Genomic DNA, 23,423 nt, shown 5'->3' on the forward strand with positions numbered 1-23,423 from the left:
TGATTGTAGACCGGCAACACAGTATCATGGAGGATATCTTGGATTAGGAATCTGGAGACTTAGGTTTTAGTTTCAACTTTTATACTAGAAATTCATAGGTATACATAGGCAGTCATTAAAGTAGAAATTCTCTGAGACCTCTTTCTATGACTAACCCTAGCAGCAATATTGGACTTCCTGGCAGAATTCTGGTCAACAGGATGAATGAATGCAATACAATTGTCTTCTTGAAGCAACTTCAGCAATTTATGGCAATTTATGGGAGATCATGGACTCCTATATGAACTTAAATATAAACAACCCCAAAAGATATTTATGGTAGAAGATCATGTGTCTTCAGATTATAGTGATTTTATCCTTTGGAATATATGCTAAGAAGGTATTTTTTTCCCCTTTCTTGATAGAAGAGGTAGGAGGAAACCTCAAAAATACGCTCTTTAATAATAATCTGATTAGTGTAGTAAAGTTTTCAGGGTCCACCAATCTCCCTCACTATCTCGGCAGTCTTTCCCTCTTTCCATGACTTCTGTCAATCTCTGGATACAAATTAGTAGTACTGCTTCCAGTTGTCCTTGAGTCCCCAAGAATATGAGGATCTTGTATTCATCCCAGTGCTAAAATTTATAACATCCTATTTTAACTAAATGTCCTTATTAACTACATTCTGAGCTCTCAAGCACTGTCAATACCCTTTAAATCTGGTGTCTTGGGGCAAAATCATGGTAGTACAAACTTAGTTGTGGTTTTGTATAGAACAAGCTAGTTCCCTGTGTTAATATGTGGAATAAACCTAGAGGGAGCTAACTAAACCTATAAATAGAGGCAATGGATAAAAAGTCCCTAGATATAATAGTACTGGATCTCCTCACTTTACAACATATGTAAAGGTCCTTCTGAAAAATGTCTTTCAGTAATCTAAGGAAAATGGATTGAGGTGGAAAGGGCATTATCATTCTCCTATTGTTAGAGATTTCCTGTTAGAAATTTCTCTTATGCCAATTAAAATTGACTTAGCCTAAGGATCGATGGGTAAGGTTGGTGGTTAATAGGTAATGTGTGTTCAGGTGTGTCACATGCCACTTGTTTGTTCTCTCTCAGCCTTGAAGCTCTGATCACTACGACTGTGTCAACAATTTCTGCCTCATTTATTCCCTTAAAACTCAAGGATTAGCAAATTTGGAATCACTGATTCCTAAGAAAATTGTTATTTGCTAATAAGTACTTCAATTACAGCTGGATCATTGTGTTTACAAGTGAAGGAGCAGGTGTCAATTTATGCAATAAGTGGGGGACGGATTTCCTTGAATTTATTTATTAGAGCTTTAGCCTCCCAGGAACAAAGCCTGGGCCACTTGACCCTTATTGTCTAACTCAAAAATGACATATATGACAATTAAAAGTCATAGTTACATTCTAAATCTGACGGAAGGAATATTCTTCCTGGAATCCACATTTATGGCAGCATGTTACAGTGGAAAGAGTACTAGATTTATAGTCAGAGGAACTGGGTTCAAATTCTAACTCTTTCATTTATATCTATATGACTTTGGGTAAATACTTATCAAATGAAATAACAAAGTATTACATAAAGATTATTATTATTGCTACTAAATGTATTTATTGTAATAAATATGATTAATATTTCATGATGTATTATCTATATCAATATACTAACATATATTAATGTTGACACATACATTAATAGTAAAATACTATATAAATATTGTTATTGCTAATAATCATATTAATTATGATTAATCAATATATTACTGACATAAACTCATTAATATATCATATTAATGTTAGTACATCAATATTACTATAAATAATATTTAGTTATTAGTTGCAACTAATTAATTCTAATCTGCAAAAGGAGAGATTATATTAGATAGCCCCTAACGCTGCTTTCCTCTCTATGATGCTCCCAGCTATGACCTCAGTTTAATAAACACTAGGTAATGTTGATGAATATAAATGGATACATCCAAAGGAAGAAAGCTAGGAGACTAAAGAGAAGAAGAAAGCCTACTGGCAACTTCTGTCATATGATCCATCACATTTCTTTTTCAAATTTGCTTGAGATTCTACTGCACAGTGAGACACAGAATTCAAACAACTATTTGAGTTTATCTGTAAGAGGTGGACTTTTCTCTCTCAGCCTTTAATCCATAGAAGTAGCTTGAGAATTTGGCTCAGATCATACAAGTAACATAAGGATGAAAGCAAATGGGGGATGCTAGTTGTTAGTCAGTATGACTCAGCACTTTGGAAAGCCTGGGAACTAGGAATAGGTTACAAACAAAACAAATTAAAAAAAAAAAAAAACTGTTCCTATGTTAGTGGATTTAGTATTATAAGGTTAGTAAGTCTTTTTGAATTCCTGAAATTTCACATGCCTAAGCCTGTGTCTTTGAAGAGAGTTTTGCAAAATGCTTTTGGGAATGAATTCTCAGAGGGCATTAAGAAGTAGACAATCACTGGACTACTTCATATTCTTAAAGATACAGCTTATTTGAGTGACTTCCAAAAGAAAAAAAAATGGCATATTTGTAGGATAGTTGAATGAATCTTTGAATCCAAGAGAAAATGGAATAATTTAAAATATTTGTTATCATCCTTTCCTATTATTGCATTTGCACTGAGGGTCTTGATTATGTTGTCTTGTTTTAGAAGATCTTAGCAAATTCCTGAAAAGAAATCCTCTATTTTTTTACCTTTTGCAATAGGTATTGGTGGTGAACTGCCATTTCTTCATGATCTTTTTTAAATGACCCAGGGAAAAAAATACTTCCTGTCAATTTTAGGAGCATGAGGAAACAAATTACACTAAATTGTCTATTTCCCTCTTTTAGTAAAAACCTGTGAAGACTTTATATTGGCAGAATGTCAGTCCTTCAGTTCCCCTTTTAATGTTTGATTACTTGGCCATTTGACAAGGATCATTCATTTAAATAGTTTAACTCACATTGTCAAAGCTCTTAAGGACTATATGAGTCTCTGTGCTTTTGGTTCTTTTTGTGACCATCACTTTAGAGCCAGAAGTAGGTGGACAATCCATTTTTTTTTTAATTCTATAAATTGCCAAGACCAAAAACTACCAAATTAAAAATCTGTATTAGCTAATGAGCCTCTTCTTATTTTTATTAAGCTGATCTCAGGCATCACTGGCCTACCTAAGTTAAAACTCAGAAGTATAGGTATACTAAATGGAGCTATGAAGCAGTGGATTATTATGCATTTTAAAATATCAAAGATCTTATTTAAATAATAGAATTCAACATTCTTAACACTAAGTATTCAGATTGAAATTGGTATATTTTTAAATTTTCAAAGAAAAAAACTAGAACATTTAAGTAAGGAAGAGCAAATGAGATATGAACAATTTGTCAGGGACACATAATAAGTAGAACTGTTACTTAAGAGGTAGAGGAAAAAAGAGATAAAGGGATTCCTTTCTCATGTGTGTGACAGGGGAGTTCCAGCTATCGTATATATTTGCACTGAGGGCCTTGATGATGTTGTCTTGTTTTAGAAGATCTTAGCAAATTCCTGAAAAGAAGTCCTCTACTTTTTTATCTTTTGCAATAGGTATTGGTGGGAATTATGCCAAGGTTTGCTCTGAATGCTTGGATAAAGGATAAGATCAACAGGGCTGTTTTCATATTTACTTTGCTGGAATTCTAAATGTGGCATATCAGAAGTACTGATGAGACCTCTGATACTCAGTCCTTTTTCTAAGTTATTTTGTTAATAAATTAGAGCTGGATCATCTTGGCCTTATTCCCAGACTCCTTCAGTTCCACTTGTTGTTTAGGCCATCATAAAGATAAAAGGATAAGCACAGGAAAAAAAAATATTCCTCAAAGTTAGAAACTGTTGAGTAAGACCTTTAGAGACTAGCATAAGAATTGTCAAGAAAAGTTCCGGAAAGAATCTAGGACTTGAACTCAGGAGGCTAGAATTCTAATCTTGGTTCCAACCATAGGTGTGCAGAGGGCATGGGCCTGGTGTACATTGTTTTATTTTGATGTATCATTAACACTTTCCCTGGATGCATTCTTGGTCCATGCTTTATGAATGAGTATGTTTGTGTGACCTCAAAAGAAAAACTTTACTTTCCACATCCTGGTTCTAATAATACTTGTATTAACATTAGTTAATTAGTTAGGAAGTTTGTTGTGAGGCAATCACTTGGTGCAATATTAAAACACTATATAAATATTATTCACATGATGCTGGGTGTTATTTTGAAAGTATTTTCATTTCTGGAAATTTAAATTATTTTCTATTATATTTACAAATGGCATTTTAGAAGTGGACCCTGGACTAAGAGTCAGGAAACCTACGTTTTAATTTCATCTTTGCTTCTGCCTTCTGTTTCCTCATCTACACTAAAGTAGGTACTAAACTAGACATTCTCTAGCATCTCTTCCAATATTTATTGTTGTTATCCACTTGTTCCAGGCATTTCTGAATCTCCATGATCCCATTTAGGTTTTTTGTGGCAAAGATATTGAAGTGGTTTGTCATTTCCTTCTCCAGCTCATTTTACAGATGAGGAACCTGGGACAAACAGGTTTAAGTGACTTGCCCAGGACCAATATCTGAGGCTGAATTTGAAATCATGAAGATGTTTTCCTGATGTCAGTCCCAGTGCACTATCCATTGCACCGACCTAGCTGCCCCATCATGATACTGCTGAGATAATACTGGGTCTAGAATCAGAGGAACAGAGTTCAAATTCTGCTTCTCATATACATGTGATATGGAGTATTACATGAACTTGCTAAGATTTCATCAATTTTCCTTCCCTTTTTTTAAAAAAAGAAGAGGTTTGACTAGATGGCTTTTAAGTTACCTCCCATAGGACTCTTGATCTTTTACCCCATGATCTATGAGGTCTAAGTGTCAAATCTCCATGTCTCAGACCATGTCCCATTTAGAGGAATTGAAAACAATGTGGCATGTGAAAAAATAGAAGTCTTACCCACTGAGTTCCATATCCATGAGAGCAAATTTTCTCTGCAAATTTTTCTTTCATTATGTGCTGGCATATGGACCCAATAACCACTTCTGGATTTCTGGTACAATCTGAGGGATTGAAGTGGAAATGTTGTGAAAGAATGGAGTCTTTTGGAGCCTGCTAAGGTCTCCAGAGAAGTGACCTACTTCTTAATTTTTTCTTCTTTGTTTAGAAAATAAGAAATAGAGATAAATTCTCCCTACTTCCAGTTGCTAGGTCATTCTCCCTCCTTCATCTGGTGCTTTTGCAGTATCTTCCCATTTAATGCTTCACTTTTTTTCTGAACAGGTGGTTATAGTCACTGGAGTTGGGGGCTAAAGGCCAAGATTTGAATCTCAGCTCTTTGACATTCCGATAAGTAACTCTTTTAGCCTCTCTGTGGGAAAAAAAATGGAAAGAGTTTCACTTTTTGTTTTTCAAAGCTTATTATGAAGAAAGTACCAATACTCCAAAGCTTGCATACACACATATGTAATGTATATAAGTATGAGTATATTATACATTTTTATATTATATTTCCCCACTCAATTACCTATTAAAATACATTTTTCAATATTTGAATTATTTTTGTTAAGTTTTGAGTTCTGAATTCTATCCCTCCCTTAATCCCTCTCCTTCCCTCCTCCTAAAATGGCAAACAATATTTTTGTGAGTATGCAAATATGCAAATGTTATAAGATGTGCCTATCCAGCCTCATATCATAGTCTGAAAAATAGGTATTATTACCTATTTCATTTGAATCTACCTACTATGGCACTACCTACTATGGCAGAAGAGTTCTGGGCCTAGAGTCAGGAAGACCTGAGTTCAAATTCAGTCTCAGACACTAGCTTTGTGATCCTGGGCAGTTCACTTAACCCTGTTTGCCTCAATTTCATTACCTTCATTTAATTTCCACTTTTAGAATATTTTTACCTAAAACAATATTTATATCTAAACAAAATGAAAAGGAAACGGCAAATTATTCCAGTATCTTTGCCAAGAAAACCCTAAAAGAGATAATAAAAAGTTGGACATGATTGGAAGTGACTAAGGATCAACTAATTCTCATGGTCTTTAGTTTTACACTTCCCAAAGTCAGCCTTACCTCATAGTGATTCAATTTCCAAATCTTGCTGTTGCTACTACCACCATTTTTCTATCGTCTGGAGGCAGGGGTCCTCAAACTATGGCCCACGGGCCAGATGTGACAGCTGAGGACGATTATCCCCCTCACCCAGAGTTGTGAAGTTTCTTTATTTAAAGGCCCACAAAACAAAGTTTTTGATTTTACTATAGTATGGCCCTCCAACAGTCTCAGGGACAGTGAACTGGCCCCCTATTTAAAAAGTTTGAGGACCCTGTGAGGTCTTCTCAAGACTCCCATAGACACTATCTAACTTCAAATACTCATAATCTCTTGCCTTGTCTATTTCAGTCATTTCCTAGCTGGTCCCCTTGATTCCAATCTCTCTCAAAATATCCTCCATCTACTGCTAATTGATATTCAAGAGAGGCTCTAGTTTCCCATTTAATAATCTTTATAACCTGATTCTGATGTACCTTTCTTGTCTTACAATACAGTTCATTGTTCCTCTTCACAGACTTTTCATGTAAATCAATTTCTTTGATGTTTTTCATATACAGTACTATATTTTTCCTCTCATCTTTGTTTCCTCTACTCTGAATTATTAGATTATAAAGCCCCTGAGAATAGGAGCTGTCTTTTGGCTTTTTTTTTTTCCCCCAGTACTTAGCACTATGCCTGACCCATAGTAGGTGCCTCATAAATGTTTATTGGTTGACTCTAGACATTCTCTACCATGCCCTAGAAATATTTTCACCCTAGAAACTTACTCCATTCCTGGACTTCACTCACTGGAAGTACCTTTCATCCTATGACCTCTCTTCCAAATTATCTGGTTCTTCCAAGAACTTCCATTTTAAGGGGAAGATGGCTTGGTTGGCCATGTATTCATGCTAGTCTTCTCCAGCCTATTCATCTGGCTCTTCCAGGTTAAATTCTCCTGGTTTATCTCTATAATCCTCTCCAACCTCCCTACTAATTTCACCTCCCTTTAAAATGTCTTCTTCCGGGAGAATGTAAGTTCCTTGAGGTCAGGTTACTGGCACACACTGCCAGTTCACTTGAGTACCTATGGTATGAAAAGTACTGCAGAAGTGAGTTGAGCCTCAGAAACATTTAAAAATACTACATTGTATTATTCTTTGGATCATTTCTGATTTACTCCCTTCTTTTTATATTTCTGAAATGCTTTTTTTTCTCTATATTGAACATTATTATTGTTACTAGGATGGGTTGTCCTTCATTCTCAAAGAGGACCATGGCATCAGGGAGATGATGTCATGACATGCAAGTAAATTGGATTTAAGTGAGGAATGATGTGCAAGGTCACTTGTCTCACTTTTCCCTCCAGAGCTATCTGAGTCTAGTGGCAAGAGGAAACTGGTACAATAGCTCCTGTTTGTCTATTGCATTGGGCTTGAATCCTACATAATTCATGAAACTCTGAAAGCCACAATAAATTTTGTCCCGGTTCTAGACAAGTTTTCACTATGGATTTCCAGTCATTCAGGGTTAGGATTTCATAAGACAAATTATCTAGTAACATCTTCACATAAGATGATGTAGCCCCATAAAGAGTGCAACCCTTTTTCAAATCTTTAATTTTTCCCAAATTAAAAGGAGTGTATTTTCTCTCTTTTTGACCTGAAGAGTCAATCCTTTCAATCACAGGATATGCGTTTATAAAATCAGATATATCTTCTCCTTCGTTTTTTGCTTTAATTAATGCTTTTTCTAATCTTGTCAAATTCTGCTTTACAGGAGAAGCTGACTGCATTTCTGTCTCTCTCCCTCCCCCTTGTTCCACCCATGAAGGGTTAATTGCGGGGGAGGGTCATGAGATGTGGAATCACCTAATTCCTCCTGCTGTGAAGTATCATACTCAGAATTGTAATTAACTCCATTCTCATCTGATTCGTCCTCCTTTTCACCTAGTAAAGTTGGCTTTTCTTCCTCCTGTACTTTCCTTTTCATCATTCTATCACTTAAATAACTTCTTATAGCCAATTGTATTACATTATATGTATTAATTATTGAGTTAGGCCCATTTTTATCATAGAATTGACAAAGATCCTCTCCAACTAATTTCCATTCATTTAGATCTAATTCCTTATCAAGAGAGAAACAAGGACATATGTCCTTTACAGTTTGTAAAAATTCAGTGATTTGCTGTAAACTTATAATTAAACCTTGGCTTTCCATAATTTTGACAATGCTCTCTAAACATTTTCCTTGAACAGAAACAGGCTGTTTTCTAAATATCTGTCCCATCTTAGGTGAAATTCTACTTTAAATCTTTTAACAAAATTTCTTTGTTGTACTCACTCTAATTTCTGGGTTGAAGAGTCTTTTCCACTGGATCAGGATCAGAGGCTTTTCCACTTGAATCAGGATCGGAGCTTTTCCACTGAAATCCACTGAGGGGGTCTGTTTGCCCCACGTTGGGCGCCAAAATGTTGGTGAGTTTTTTCTTCTCAAAAAGCAGCCAGGTGATAAAAGTTCAGATATTTTATTATTTCCAATATAGCCCGGTTAGCTTAGAGGCCTATCTCTCTGCTTGGTTCCAAGAGCTCTCTCCAAATGTCTTTAAATCCAAAGGTCTGGTCCTTCAGCCTCTGCCTCTGCTTTCTTCAGCCTCCAGCCAGCTTCAACTCTTCATGTCATTTCGGCAAAATCTCGACTTGTAGCGTCTTCACTCTCCAGCACTCTCCGACTGGCCCATTGGCCTATTTATGCTCCTTCCAGAGAGAGGGATTATGGGTAGTTCTACTTAGTACCTTGTTTCAGGTCTGCCCAAAACATCTTCTTGTAAGATTAGATCAACTCTAATTACTTAGCAGTTAGTAAGGATTCCAACAATAGTCACTGGAGTTGGGGGCTAAAGGCCAAGATTTGAATCTCAGCTCTTTGACATTCCGATAAGTAACTCTTTTAGCCTCTCTGTGGGAAAAAAAATGGAAAGAGTTTCACTTTTTGTTTTTCAAAGCTTATTATGAAGAAAGTACCAATACTCCAAAGCTTGCATACACACATATGTAATGTATATAAGTATGAGTATATTATACATTTTTATATTATATTTCCCCACTCAATTACCTATTAAAATACATTTTTCAATATTTGAATTATTTTTGTTAAGTTTTGAGTTCTGAATTCTATCCCTCCCTTAATCCCTCTCCTTCCCTCCTCCTAAAATGGCAAACAATATTTTTGTGAGTATGCAAATATGCAAATGTTATAAGATGTGCCTATCCAGCCTCATATCATAGTCTGAAAAATAGGTATTATTACCTATTTCATTTGAATCTACCTACTATGGCACTACCTACTATGGCAGAAGAGTTCTGGGCCTAGAGTCAGGAAGACCTGAGTTCAAATTCAGTCTCAGACACTAGCTTTGTGATCCTGGGCAGTTCACTTAACCCTGTTTGCCTCAATTTCATTACCTTCATTTAATTTCCACTTTTAGAATATTTTTACCTAAAACAATATTTATATCTAAACAAAATGAAAAGGAAACGGCAAATTATTCCAGTATCTTTGCCAAGAAAACCCTAAAAGAGATAATAAAAAGTTGGACATGATTGGAAGTGACTAAGGATCAACTAATTCTCATGGTCTTTAGTTTTACACTTCCCAAAGTCAGCCTTACCTCATAGTGATTCAATTTCCAAATCTTGCTGTTGCTACTACCACCATTTTTCTATCGTCTGGAGGCAGGGGTCCTCAAACTATGGCCCACGGGCCAGATGTGACAGCTGAGGACGATTATCCCCCTCACCCAGAGTTGTGAAGTTTCTTTATTTAAAGGCCCACAAAACAAAGTTTTTGATTTTACTATAGTATGGCCCTCCAACAGTCTCAGGGACAGTGAACTGGCCCCCTATTTAAAAAGTTTGAGGACCCTGTGAGGTCTTCTCAAGACTCCCATAGACACTATCTAACTTCAAATACTCATAATCTCTTGCCTTGTCTATTTCAGTCATTTCCTAGCTGGTCCCCTTGATTCCAATCTCTCTCAAAATATCCTCCATCTACTGCTAATTGATATTCAAGAGAGGCTCTAGTTTCCCATTTAATAATCTTTATAACCTGATTCTGATGTACCTTTCTTGTCTTACAATACAGTTCATTGTTCCTCTTCACAGACTTTTCATGTAAATCAATTTCTTTGATGTTTTTCATATACAGTACTATATTTTTCCTCTCATCTTTGTTTCCTCTACTCTGAATTATTAGATTATAAAGCCCCTGAGAATAGGAGCTGTCTTTTGGCTTTTTTTTTTTCCCCCAGTACTTAGCACTATGCCTGACCCATAGTAGGTGCCTCATAAATGTTTATTGGTTGACTCTAGACATTCTCTACCATGCCCTAGAAATATTTTCACCCTAGAAACTTACTCCATTCCTGGACTTCACTCACTGGAAGTACCTTTCATCCTATGACCTCTCTTCCAAATTATCTGGTTCTTCCAAGAACTTCCATTTTAAGGGGAAGATGGCTTGGTTGGCCATGTATTCATGCTAGTCTTCTCCAGCCTATTCATCTGGCTCTTCCAGGTTAAATTCTCCTGGTTTATCTCTATAATCCTCTCCAACCTCCCTACTAATTTCACCTCCCTTTAAAATGTCTTCTTCCGGGAGAATGTAAGTTCCTTGAGGTCAGGTTACTGGCACACACTGCCAGTTCACTTGAGTACCTATGGTATGAAAAGTACTGCAGAAGTGAGTTGAGCCTCAGAAACATTTAAAAATACTACATTGTATTATTCTTTGGATCATTTCTGATTTACTCCCTTCTTTTTATATTTCTGAAATGCTTTTTTTTCTCTATATTGAACATTATTATTGTTACTAGGATGGGTTGTCCTTCATTCTCAAAGAGGACCATGGCATCAGGGAGATGATGTCATGACATGCAAGTAAATTGGATTTAAGTGAGGAATGATGTGCAAGGTCACTTGTCTCACTTTTCCCTCCAGAGCTATCTGAGTCTAGTGGCAAGAGGAAACTGGAGACTAGGATAGGTATGTGAAGGTTGAATATTAAGTATGGATTGGAAGAAGGATGCCTGTTGGAATCCTTACAAAGTGTTGTCATTAGAATTGATAGAGACAATAATTATCTAATTTAGCATGGTTCAGTATGATTGAGCTGATCCTACAGGGAGATATTATGAGCCAGAATTTGAAACAAGGTGATAACTCAATAGAATTGATAGAAGCAATGCTTGTGTGTTTAAATTAACACCTTTGAGAGTTCACACATTAGCTCACACACATTAGTTCACAAGTTTGAAAGATTCACAAGTGTTCACAAGTATGGGAGATACACAAAGTTAGCTTTGTAACTTTGTGAATTCACACCTCCTATAATCCCATTCTCAGAGGAGGAGTCAACCTGTGAGAGAGCATAAAAAGGAGCTGAGTCAGTGAAGTCAGTTCAGTTTGGATTGGAGTTGGGAAAGCTACCCGGGCCCAAAAAAAGAGACAAGACTTGGAAGGAGAAAATAAACTTTTGAATTTTGTCAGCTGGTTGCATTTGAAGTGATTATTACTTTGAACTGAAACTAAGGCTGCCTCCAGAAAACCTCCCCAAGAAACCTGCTCCCAGAGAACCATCATATTATAAAAAAGAAGAAGAACACCACAGATATCTACTTTAATGTTGTCTGAAGGCAATAATGATGGGGCATGGAGCTGACTCTTTTACGTTATTCTTTCCATTGGTTTACATTACTTTAAAAAACCTTGTAATTTCTTTCTAAATTAAAAATATCATAGAGATATCTTACTTTTACATCATCTTTATTTTCAAATAACTTTCCTTTTTTCATACCAAGTTACCAGTTTCACAAGCTATTACAAATTACATATGTGTATCAGATATAGGGGTAGAAACCTATCCTTATATCCTATATGTGGAATAGGAACACACTGCAGACAGAGATATTAGCTGGATACAGAATATATAGCCGATATACTGGCAGAAGTTGGGGCTTGTACTTATGATCTCATTGGCATAAAGAACTACCAGGTGAGGAAACTTCCCACCAATACATAGACTGATACGAGGTTCAGCAACTTTCCAAAGATCACAAACCAATACATTTATATTTTAAAATTATTTTCCATTGTAATTATTAGATAGCTTGTGATAATTTTGACCTGGTATAATTTTAATCATCTCTAAGCCTTCTTTGAATCCTAAATCAATGATTCTGTGAGATTATTTGTTCTCCAAGATTTACATAATTTAGAATTGTGAAATTTTCAGAGTTGAAAGAAATTTTCAACTTATACTATTCAATTGTATTTCTGTATGATATGAATAGAATATACTTTGAGCTGTTCTGTAGGAGTAGATAGACTTGTAAAAATGGTTCCCATTTTTCAATGCAATGATTTCCTAGAAACACCACCATAAAGCATAATAAATGGGTATTATGGGTTTTTTTTGAGCCAATTAAATTAAATGACTTGTTCAAAGTAACACAGCTAAGACGTGTAAAGTGCCTGAGACTAGTTTTGAATTCAGGCCCTCCTGATTCCAGGGCAGGTGCTCTAGCAACTGTGCCATCTAGATGTCCCCACTATGTCTTTAAGCAGTATCATGATTTTTACTTTCAGTGGTGGTGCTTATTACTCATCATAATCCGTATTTTACAATTTTTTTTCAGTAAAGGAGCTATTAATGATGTATTTAAAATTCTGAATCATGTGAATGTCTACATCTCCTTTTATTTCTTGATATTCTCCAACCATATTTTCCTACATATCAATCAATAAACACTTATTAAATGAATGTAATGAGCCAAGAACTGTAGTAGACTTTGAAACAAAACCTCAAAGAACTTAATATTCTAAAAAGAGAAACAATATGTACACACACACACACACACACACACACACTTGTGTGTATATATAGGCTACATCCAAAAAACTAATTGCAACAATCTTACTACAGAGAAAGGCACTAACAGCTTGAAAAGACTTCATACACAACATAGTTTCTGAGTTGCATTTTGAAGGAATCCAGGGATTCTGAGAGGTGGGTTGAGGGGAAGAATGCATTTGAGAATGGGGGAAAGCTAGTAAAAAGACACAGAAATAAGAAATAGACCCATATGTGTGAGAAACAGCAAAGGATATGTTTGGTTGTACTATAGAGTGCATGGGCAGGGAATGCCATATAATGAGATTATAAAGGTACAATGGAACCAGGTGGTAAATAGCTTTAAATGAGAAACAGGAGTTTTATATTTTATTCTAGAGGCAAGAAAGTGCAAGATGATGTGGTCAGACCTGTATTTTAGGAAAATCACCTTGGCAGCTGTTTGAATTCTATACTAGAATGGGAAGAGTCTAAAGTCACAAAGATCAATTAAAAAGTGATATGGTTTAGATGGGAGATGATAAAGGACCTGGTGTGTGTAGGAGGGGAAAGATTGGAATGGATTTTAGAAATAGTGTTAAGAAATTAAGTTTTGATAACTTTGCAAATGTGGGTTGAGTTTAAAGTGAGGAGATGAGAGAGATTAAAGATGATGATGATGACAACTAACATTAACATGGCACTTTAAAATTTAATAGTGACAAATGTATAGTTCCACAAATCATCTGTACAACTCCAAAGTAGTTGGACATTGCTCCAAAAATCATTTGCACAACTATAGGATATACAAACAATAGAATTACAAAAAGTATTAAAAGGACCCTAGAGGCTGTTTTAGTCCATCTAAATATGTGGCTAGAATTTAGTTTATCTAAAAATAGCTGAGTCTTTCAATGAACAGAAAATTGAATAGCAATCAAGGATATGATATGTAACCTTAAAAGCTATTATAATCATGAGTTGAATTAATAGAAAGAAATAATTTATAAAAAAGAAACTGATAGTGTCAATATATCATGTTCTAATCAGACCACATCTAGATGTTTCATTTTGAGTGTCATATATTAATAAACTAGAATGAGTCCATAGGTGGTAAGTATGTGTATTTGTAGGTGTGCAGGTGTCTTTTAACTGTATAGCTCCTCACTGTTTGCTTTTATTCATTAATATCAGTTAATATCAATTAACCAAATTCAATTAGCTTTTAGAAAAGAATTTACTGAGGTAATATAGCAAAAATAGTTTGTAAAAATCAATCAAACAAACAATATCCCTATATTGTGACACAGTATCTCATCAATCCTTAACAGGTCTGGGACTAAACTTCTTTGGTTGATCTTTTACCCTTTTCCTATGCCCAATAAATTATACTGAGAAGACATCCAGTTTGCTCTGCTGAAGCAAACAACTTGATACAAAGCATCCCAGAGATCCCATAAAATGTTTATAAAAATTCCCGTAAAAATGCACTTGATAGTCCCTTAAGATGAAGCAATTATGTGATGGGCTTAGTTTGGGGAATTGGCTGATGCTTTGCTGCTGTTACTGCCACCACTGGCTGCTGCTGACATTATTTTCGTCTGGGATCATTGGGCCTGTGGTTATGGTCCCTTGCCAGCGGAAGTTGTGAAAGTTTTTCAGCATCCCAGTGGCAATGGAACACCCTCATCTGCCTTGGAAGGCTTTGTTCTTGACTCAGGCACAGGAGCTCCTGCTCCAACAACAATAACATGTCAACTTACTTCCTTCTCTTCTCTTCCCTTTCCAATGTTCTGCCTAGTTTGTTACACACAAAATAGTCATTTTTTGGGGAAAAGAAATCTTATTCCAACCAATTCTTTTCCAAATCTAGTTGAGAGGAAGTCATGCTGAGTAAGAACATATGTCCCTTTCTCTTTCCATTCAGGGAACTAGACTTCAATCCTCAGCTTCCCCCTCCCCCACAATTACCCACATGATAAGGACAATACACTTCATTGTGCTTACAACTATATTTTTAAGTTCTTATCTCTGAGGTATTTTGAAATGTTAGGTAAATTTAATATCTCATGATGACAATGTTTGATAAATTGCCACTTAATGTTAGGTATTGTGCTAGATTCTCAGACTACCAGTAAAAAGAAAACAACAATATTTATTCACAAGTAAGTTATGTTCTAACGGGTGAAATAAAGGCATATAAAATATTTATATGACATCAAAATAAAACAAATAAATATAGAAATATTTTGGGAGGGAAGAATGAGAGGTAATTTAGAAGAGTACAGGACATTAGAGAAGGAAGATCAGGAAAGATTTCACACAGAAGGAAGTACTTGGTGAGTCCTGAAGATACAATGGAACTTTATGAGGAGGAAGAGAAAAGTATTATAATTTATAAAGCTTTTCTTTCATGCAAGACTGTTAGTCTTCTGTAGATCACTGAAAGAAGGGAAGAAAGAGAATTTTATTTTTATGAGATGATCATAGAATATCTATTTCTAGGGAAACAACTTTAATATATGAAAGAAGACAAACATACAATACAGTGTCTTTCACTGGGAGTCATGTGACAAACTTTTGGCTTTGCCATTAAGCAGCTGGGTAACTTTGGATAAGTCATTCAACATACATGAATTTTTGTTTTTGAGGATTTTGGGTTTTATGATACCAAAGGAAAATTCTGGTTGTCTAATAGAAGGGAGCCATAACCAATGGATAATCTATATGCTTCAGTGGTATCTAATAATGATAGGAAAATTTGAGGAAGGTCCCAGTATATAAGAATGACCTTTTTCTGTAAACTCAGAAGAGAACACTGAAAAATCATATAGGATAAGTATTCCTGGATTGATTGTTGCATGCATCATTAGAGAAAATACCTACATAAGTAAGCCACAGTTGCATTGGGGGATTTGAATATTTGAGTATATCAAAACATGAACATCCATAAATCTCTTATCTTTTAGAATCTGTCAGGTTACCTATTAAATTAGGAGAAGATAATGCACTAGATAAGGGTTCACCCTATTTACCTTTTAGTCTCTACCCTTGGATGCCAGTAATATTTATCTTTCTCTAACATGGAAATAATAGCTGTCTTACTATTATTGTTTAAGCAAAAGAAAGGCTCTTCCCTTAGACCTCAATGCAATGCATGTTTTCTTTTGGGGACTTAGATTGCAAGATTATAAATTTATAACTGGAAGGGACTAAAGGTCATCTCATTTTGAAAATGAAGAAATTGAGGCAAGAGAAGTAGTGAATTGCTTAAGGTCATACAGTCAGTAAGGGTTTGAAGTGGAATTTGAATATAAATTTTCCTGACTTCAAGTCCTGTACTCCATTTAATATATCAAAACTGCTTAGATATGTTGGTGGGAAAAGTAACCAACTTCCTGCAGTAATATTTGCCAATGAGTGGAGTGTATGTATGTGTATGCATGTGTGTATGGATATATATGCAAATATATGCATATATAATAGTTTTACATACATTTATATATTTTGTGTTATTTATAAAAGAAAGATCAAAGCTTTATTTAGGACATTAAAATAATGAAAAATACAGAAATCTGAGCCATTTCAATTTTATTTCAGAAATAAATTTCCAAAATAAATTTTAAATGCTATAGAACAAGACTGGTAAACATAATGAAATATATGATATATACAGGCATATATAATTTGCTTTTACATTTTTATTTCTTTTATTTTTAACAAATGAAAAAAATATATAAAAGAAAGACTATTAAAAAAAAAAACAACATTGTCATGTGCCCAGCAGAACATCAAGGAGAATTCAAAATATGTAACAAGTTTCCATTTCAAGAAAGCATATGATAATAGAAGATAGTGTATTCAGAATTGTCCATCTTTGCTTCTTGTAGCTTTTCTTTTGTTCTCTGCTGTGTACTTTTTACTTTATTCTTTTTTTCCCTTTTCCTATGCCCCATCTTCCCCAAGAAAGCTACAGTTAAGCATGGATATATTTATGTATATGCACATGCATATGTACATATATACACATATATCTAAACATTATTAATATAGTTTACATATAATGTAAATTTCTCTTTTGATCAAATATTTTTGAAGTTTGACTTTGAGACCATTGATAATTACATCCATTTTTTCTTAATAAATTTTACTCCTAAGCATTGTTATTGTGTTTGTATTTACTCTTAATTATTATTCCGGCTAATTCTTCTACTTTATTTCTACCTGTTAACTTGCCTTATTATTATTTAACTTCCCTGGTGTTGCCTCCCCCATAAATCTTCTTTTATCTTCTCCCCCCATTCTCTCTCTCCTTCTTTATCCCATTCCCATTAATACCATACCTAATCCCACTCTTGTTCATCTACAAACTCTCATACCCTTCTATATCCACCTTATTCTATTGTCTCTATCCTTATTTCTTTAAAGATTTTGGAGGATTCTATTCCTTTCTTGTTATATATATATATTGCACACACAAAAATTTATATATATATATATACATATATATATATATATACACGCCTCTTTAACCCATTCCCCCTGGGTCTATGTGGTATGTGTACATACAAATACATATCTATATATGTAAAATTACATACTTATATAGGACATGCATTTATATATTGAAATATATATTTGTCTCTGTGTGTGTGTGTGTGTGTGTGTGTGTGATTTGTTTACTTAAATATGATTCCATGTAACCCAGTGATCTTCTGCGATCTTTTTGGATTCTAATAGTCATCCAATTTGTCAGGTATTACACTTTTTCTTTCCAAGCCCTAAATTTCCTTTTCTTTTGCAGAATTGTAAGAGAAATCATTTGACTTAACCCTTTAGGTAAGATCTTCTCACAGAATATTCTCTGCCTGTTTTCCTTCTTTTAGTCCTTGATTACTATAGCAAGGTAAAAAGCTTTTCAGTCTACAGGATTTATAGTATAGATTAAATATAACAGGAAAATATTTCAGCTGGTTCACAACTGTTTGTTAGCAAAATGAAGTCACAATTCAAGGTATTTTCTGATTTGTATGGATATCATAAAATGAAAGAGAAAAATAAAATTTATTAGACCAGATTTTAAGTTGTTTGCAAATTGGCTTTGGAAGCATAACAGGGCAAATCATTTATTTTAAGAAGAGAGCAGAGGTTTTTTGCTTATCTGTATGAATTTTTGGAGTAGAAAAAAATGTTCTTTATCTCTAGATATGTAGAACAAGGTAGAGAGAGGTAGATAAATTCAATGACTACTGATTTCTGAAGTGGAGTCTCCCATTTCAAGACAAAGAAATGCCAGCATCTTTTCTCTATTTCCCCACACTGATTATATTTTTGTTTCTTTTTACTTTGTTAATTAGTTATCTATTGAGCTTAAAAATCCTTCAGGATTTTCTGAAGTTTCCAATTATAGGTTTCTGTTTGTAATCAAAATACATTTGATTCTAAGATTAGTTCTTCTACCACTCATTCTTCTAAACATCTCATATAATGTTTGAAAAGTCTTTTCTTGACAAATTTAACTACTACTAAGTTCAAACTTAAATATATATTTTAAAGTATTTTAGTTTATCATTTGGCAAAGATACAGACACAGAGTTTTATTATTATCTACAAATAATAATATTGGTTTTCTTTCTCACGTAATTTATAAAGCACTCTATGAATACTTCTGCCTATGGCAGACAGAGTTCCGTGACCTGTCCATTAGAAGAGTCTTCAGACATCATCTCCCAGGCCAACATGGACTGGAGCCACAGAGGAGCTTGACAGCATGGATATATTTTGTTTTGGATGGTTGCTTTGCTAGTGTGAACCTCGGAGTTTCCAGGAGAGCCAAGTACAGAAGTGGCATTGTCCATCTAAGGAGATAGTTGAAGCCCATTTTATGTCTTGAATTAAAGAAGCTGATGTTTTAAAGTATAAAAGTCAAATTATCAATGAAGTGCAGAAAAAGAATCATAAATAACTCTGGATAGGATCACAGAATGATAAATTTGATCAATTGTGGGCCATTAATTGGAAACTCATGGAATATCCTGCAGAAGATAATTGATTTCAATACATATCTTGTAGAATATATCAGGCAGCAACTGAGCCATCTTTCATTCAGAAGTTATTTTGGACAGTTGCTGCAGGGGATAATTGCATGTACTAGGTGCTGTCTTAAATGAAGTTTGTTCTTCTGCAATTACTCCTGAAGATAGGATAAAGAAGAATCAAGTTATGATTCATGGAATTGAACCAATGTTGGAGCCACCTTTGCAGTGACTAAGTGAATATTTCAATTACCCTCACAATTTTCCTCATATTAGTATCATATTAGTATCTTCATATTAGAATGAAAGGGAGATTCTATTCATCTATAAAAAGAATGAGCATCACCCTTAAACTGGATCAACCAGAGAATGTTAACTTTTTCCTGAAGTCAAGTTTGGTGAAGGCAACCTGATCAGAAAAACCTCCTTGCTGCAATGCAAGCCAGACAGGAAAAAAAGATCCTATGACCAGATAAGGGCAGTAGAGCTGATCTCACTCTGCAGCTGTACTTGGGCTTAGTGGGGGAGTGAAGTGAAAGAGATAGGAGAGCAGACGTGTGGCTGGTCAAAGATGGAGTCTGGACTCTGGAGTCTGGAGCCTGAAGTCTTCTCTGCGGCTGAGATTGCTGCAGCCGAGGGAGTCCTCTGTCTCCCCAGCATGACTACATTACCACACGACACTAGGCATGCACAGCTGTAGAACATCACATCACCACATTACCCTAAGTATATACCAATTGTATTGATCACATCATTACATTACATCAAGTATGTGCTTAGAGAACCACCATCTCACACTAGGTAGGTACTTAACTACAAGCACCCTGCTGTCTTAGTGTCAAGTAAATCCTTTCATCGTTCCAGTTCCCTGCATGCTTCACCACTGCTTTCCTCCATACTATCATTAAACCTAAACTGCAACATGAAAGACTGCAGGAGCATTGCAAGTCTTTTGTTTTCTTGTAAAATATAATGAAACTGAAACAGCCTAAGAAGCACTTGAATTATATTTCTGATTAACAAATAAACTGGGGTATTTCCTAACATGACCATGGTTGAACTTTAGATAGAGGGAGTAGAAACATTGGTTTAATTTTCAAGAGAATTAGATTTAAGAAAGTAAAAAAGAAATTCTGTTCTCAATAACTTGCAGTAATTTTTTTGTAAAAGATCAGATTACAGTAAACCCATCTTTCGTTTTTTTATTAAAACTCTTTATTCACAAAGCATATGCATGGGTAATTTTTTCAACATTGACCATAACCCCCTGACTTTTCCCCTTCTTCCCCCATCCTCTCCCCCACACAGCAGGCAGTCCAATACATGCCAAATATGTCAAAATACATGCCAGATCCAATATGTGTATCCATATTCACACAACCATTCAGTTGTACAAGAAAAATCAAATCAAGAAGGAAGAAAAAGAAAAATAATGCAAGCAAATAAAAACAGAGATGATAGTGAGAATGCTACACTGTGTTCCACCTTCTGTTCCCATGGTTCTCTCTCTGGGTGAGGATGGTTCTCTTCATCACTGAACAAGTGGAACTGGTCTGAATCATCTCAATGTTGAAGAGAGCTACATCCATCAGAATTGATTGTTGTATAGTCTTGTTGTTGCTGTATAATGATGTCCTGGTTCTGCTCATTTTACTCAGCATCAGTTCATGTAGGTCTCTTCAAGCCTCTCTTAAATCATCCTGCTGCTCATTTCTTATAGAACAGTAATATTACATAAAATTCATATATCATAATTTATTCAGCCACAGTTTGATGGGCAAACATTCAGTTTCCAATTTCTTGCCACTATAAAGAGGGCTGCCACAAACATTTTTGCACATGTGGATCCCTTTCCCTCTTTTAAGATCTTTGGGATATAGTCCCAATAAAAACATTACTGGATCAAAGGATATGTGTGGTTTGATAACTTTTTGAACATAGTTCCAAACTCCTCTCCAGAATGGTTGCATCCATTCACAGGTCCACCAAACAACAAAAATAGGTCCTAGTTTTCCCACATTCCCTCCAACATTTGTCATTATCTTTTCCTGTCATCTTAGTCAATGTGACAGATGTGTAGTGATATCTCAGAGTTGTCTTGATTTGCATTTCTCTGATCAATAGTGCTTTGGAACACCATTTCATGTGGCTACAAATAATTTCACTTTCTTCAGTTGAAAATTGGCTGTTCATTTCCTTTGACCATTTATCAATTGGAGATTGGCTTGAACTATTATAAATATGAGTCAATTCTCTATATATTTTAGAAATGAGGCCTTTATCAGATCCTTTGGATGTAAAAATGTTTTCCCAGTTTATTGCTTCCCTTCTAATCTTGTCTATATTAGTTTTATTTGTACAAAAACTTTTTAACTTAATCTATTTTATGATCAATAATGATCTCTAGTTCTTCTTTGGTCACAAATTCCTTCCTCCTCCACAAATTTGAGATGTAAACTATCCTATGTTATTCTAATTTGTTTATAATATCATTCTTTATGTCTAGATCATGAACCCATTTCAACCTTATCTTGGCATATAGTATTAGGTCTGGATCAATGCCTAATTTTTGCCATACTAGTTTCCAATTTTCCCGGCAGTTTTTGTCAATAGTGAATATAATATAATGTTTTTAATGTGGTCTCCTGGCAATCAGCCTATAAACATTATATATTGCAGTGGCTTTCCCCTTACTAAATATATTCGAAGGTTACTGGTACTCTCCTTCAACATTTTTGTGCATTATAGACAATTTCTTGTGATCTATCTTGCTATGTGCATTATGTTAACCCATATGAGTTTGCTAGAACTTTAGCATTTCAGGGAAAGGGTATTACAAACATTTACAATTTTTAAAATGTATCTGAATATTGCTCAGAAATTCCACTAGCACTCATTCTTTTTTCATGTCTTCATAACAGCAACTATCTAATCAATAACAAAATCAAAGAAAAGGGAACAAGTTATACTCTGTTGAGCAGATGTGGTGAGATCCAAAAGCAGAAACAGTGGTGCCATAAAGACCAGAGCAAAACAGCAAATAGATAATAATTATCTGATATAAGTTAAGGAGGAAATGATATTAGAGTAAGGGTAGAGAAGAATAACATTACTCCAATTACTTAAAAAAAAATTAAAGGATGAAAAGCCTGATAAAAAACATTGATTGTCTTTATCACAAAAAAAGGTTAGTCTGAAGATGATCACTCATTAGATGTGTTTATCTTTCTCAGTTTGTGGTTTTCCCCCATAAAGTTTTGATAGACTGAACTTCATAAACAAAAGGGTCAAAATGCATGGACTATTCCTAAACTGTGGTGAGAAGGGGTGTTGTCATTCTTCACAAATGAGACCAATTTAATATCTTAGGCAGTGCACTCATATGAACTTTAATTAAAAAAAACAAACCTTATTTTAAGATTTGAAAGTAAGTTTTACCAAGCTTTTTCATTTCAAAAAACAAAAACAAAAACAAAAAAATAAAGCAGCCCTAACAAAACCCCAACATATTTGGTTTATTATATCAGCAATTTAAATGTGTTCTCTTCTCTAGTCCTGTAGTCCTTTGTAAGTCAATTCTCTGTTGCCCAGTGGTGGAACAAAGACAAATTAGTGCTTGACTTAAATACCGATTTTTGTTTCTTTTTATATGACTTTTTACATTTTATGCTTTACTAATAAAATTAAATAAAAAAATAAAGGGCTTCAATTTTAAAAAGGGAAGAAGGCAATGATTGTATGAGTGCTGGTTGTATGAGTTCTGACTAGTGTAAACACCAATCAATTTGGCGTGTGTGGAGAAGCACACTTGTTTTATTTGGGGTACAACCATTTTTAATATTGACTCTAATATTTCCTGCCTTCCTAACCAAGAAATAAACATCCCTGAATTGTAGAACAACCAGATGTATCTGTTTACCCGAGATATAAAACAGCTTGAATCAAATTATTGAGGCACAGTGCAGAGAGGACAAGATTAGGAGTGAGGAATTACTAGGTTCAAGATTTGCCTCTCATATATAATATATGAAAGACTGTGGGCAAGTAATTTAATCTCTCAATGAACTTGACGACTCCCTAGGATAATACCTAGAAAATGGGTTGCCAATCTCTTTAGGTGAAAGGAGTTCCAAAGAGGGAAATAACCTAAACTAGTGAAATAACATGAGACCAAAATTAAAAAAAAAATACAGTTAGACAAGATAGGCCTCAACTCTTTCTTTCCTCAAAAGAAGAGCTTATGGGACCTGGCCTATATAAAAAATTTCCCCAGTACAGATTCTTTTGGAAGTAGGAATGATTAATGCCATATGTGTAGACATCACTATAAAAGTACCTATAAAAGGATGCATGTGAAGGGGAATATTTGACTTCTGCATTTGCAGTACATTGCAATAGTTTGCTCTCCTAAAAATAAAGAATATA

The 23,423-nt window shown here is 34.7% G+C and overlaps 1 pseudogene; it reads left to right on the top strand.

Annotated features, from left to right (window-relative positions):
• The window catches only part of LOC127544415 (autophagy protein 5-like), a 32,913-nt pseudogene extending 13,614 nt beyond the window's left edge, over positions 1–19,299 (top strand).
• Positions 19,300–23,423: the final 4,124 nt, after the last annotated feature.

Source organism: Antechinus flavipes, chromosome 1, assembly GCF_016432865.1.
Source record: "Antechinus flavipes isolate AdamAnt ecotype Samford, QLD, Australia chromosome 1, AdamAnt_v2, whole genome shotgun sequence".
Taxonomy (NCBI): Eukaryota; Metazoa; Chordata; class Mammalia; order Dasyuromorphia; family Dasyuridae; genus Antechinus; species Antechinus flavipes.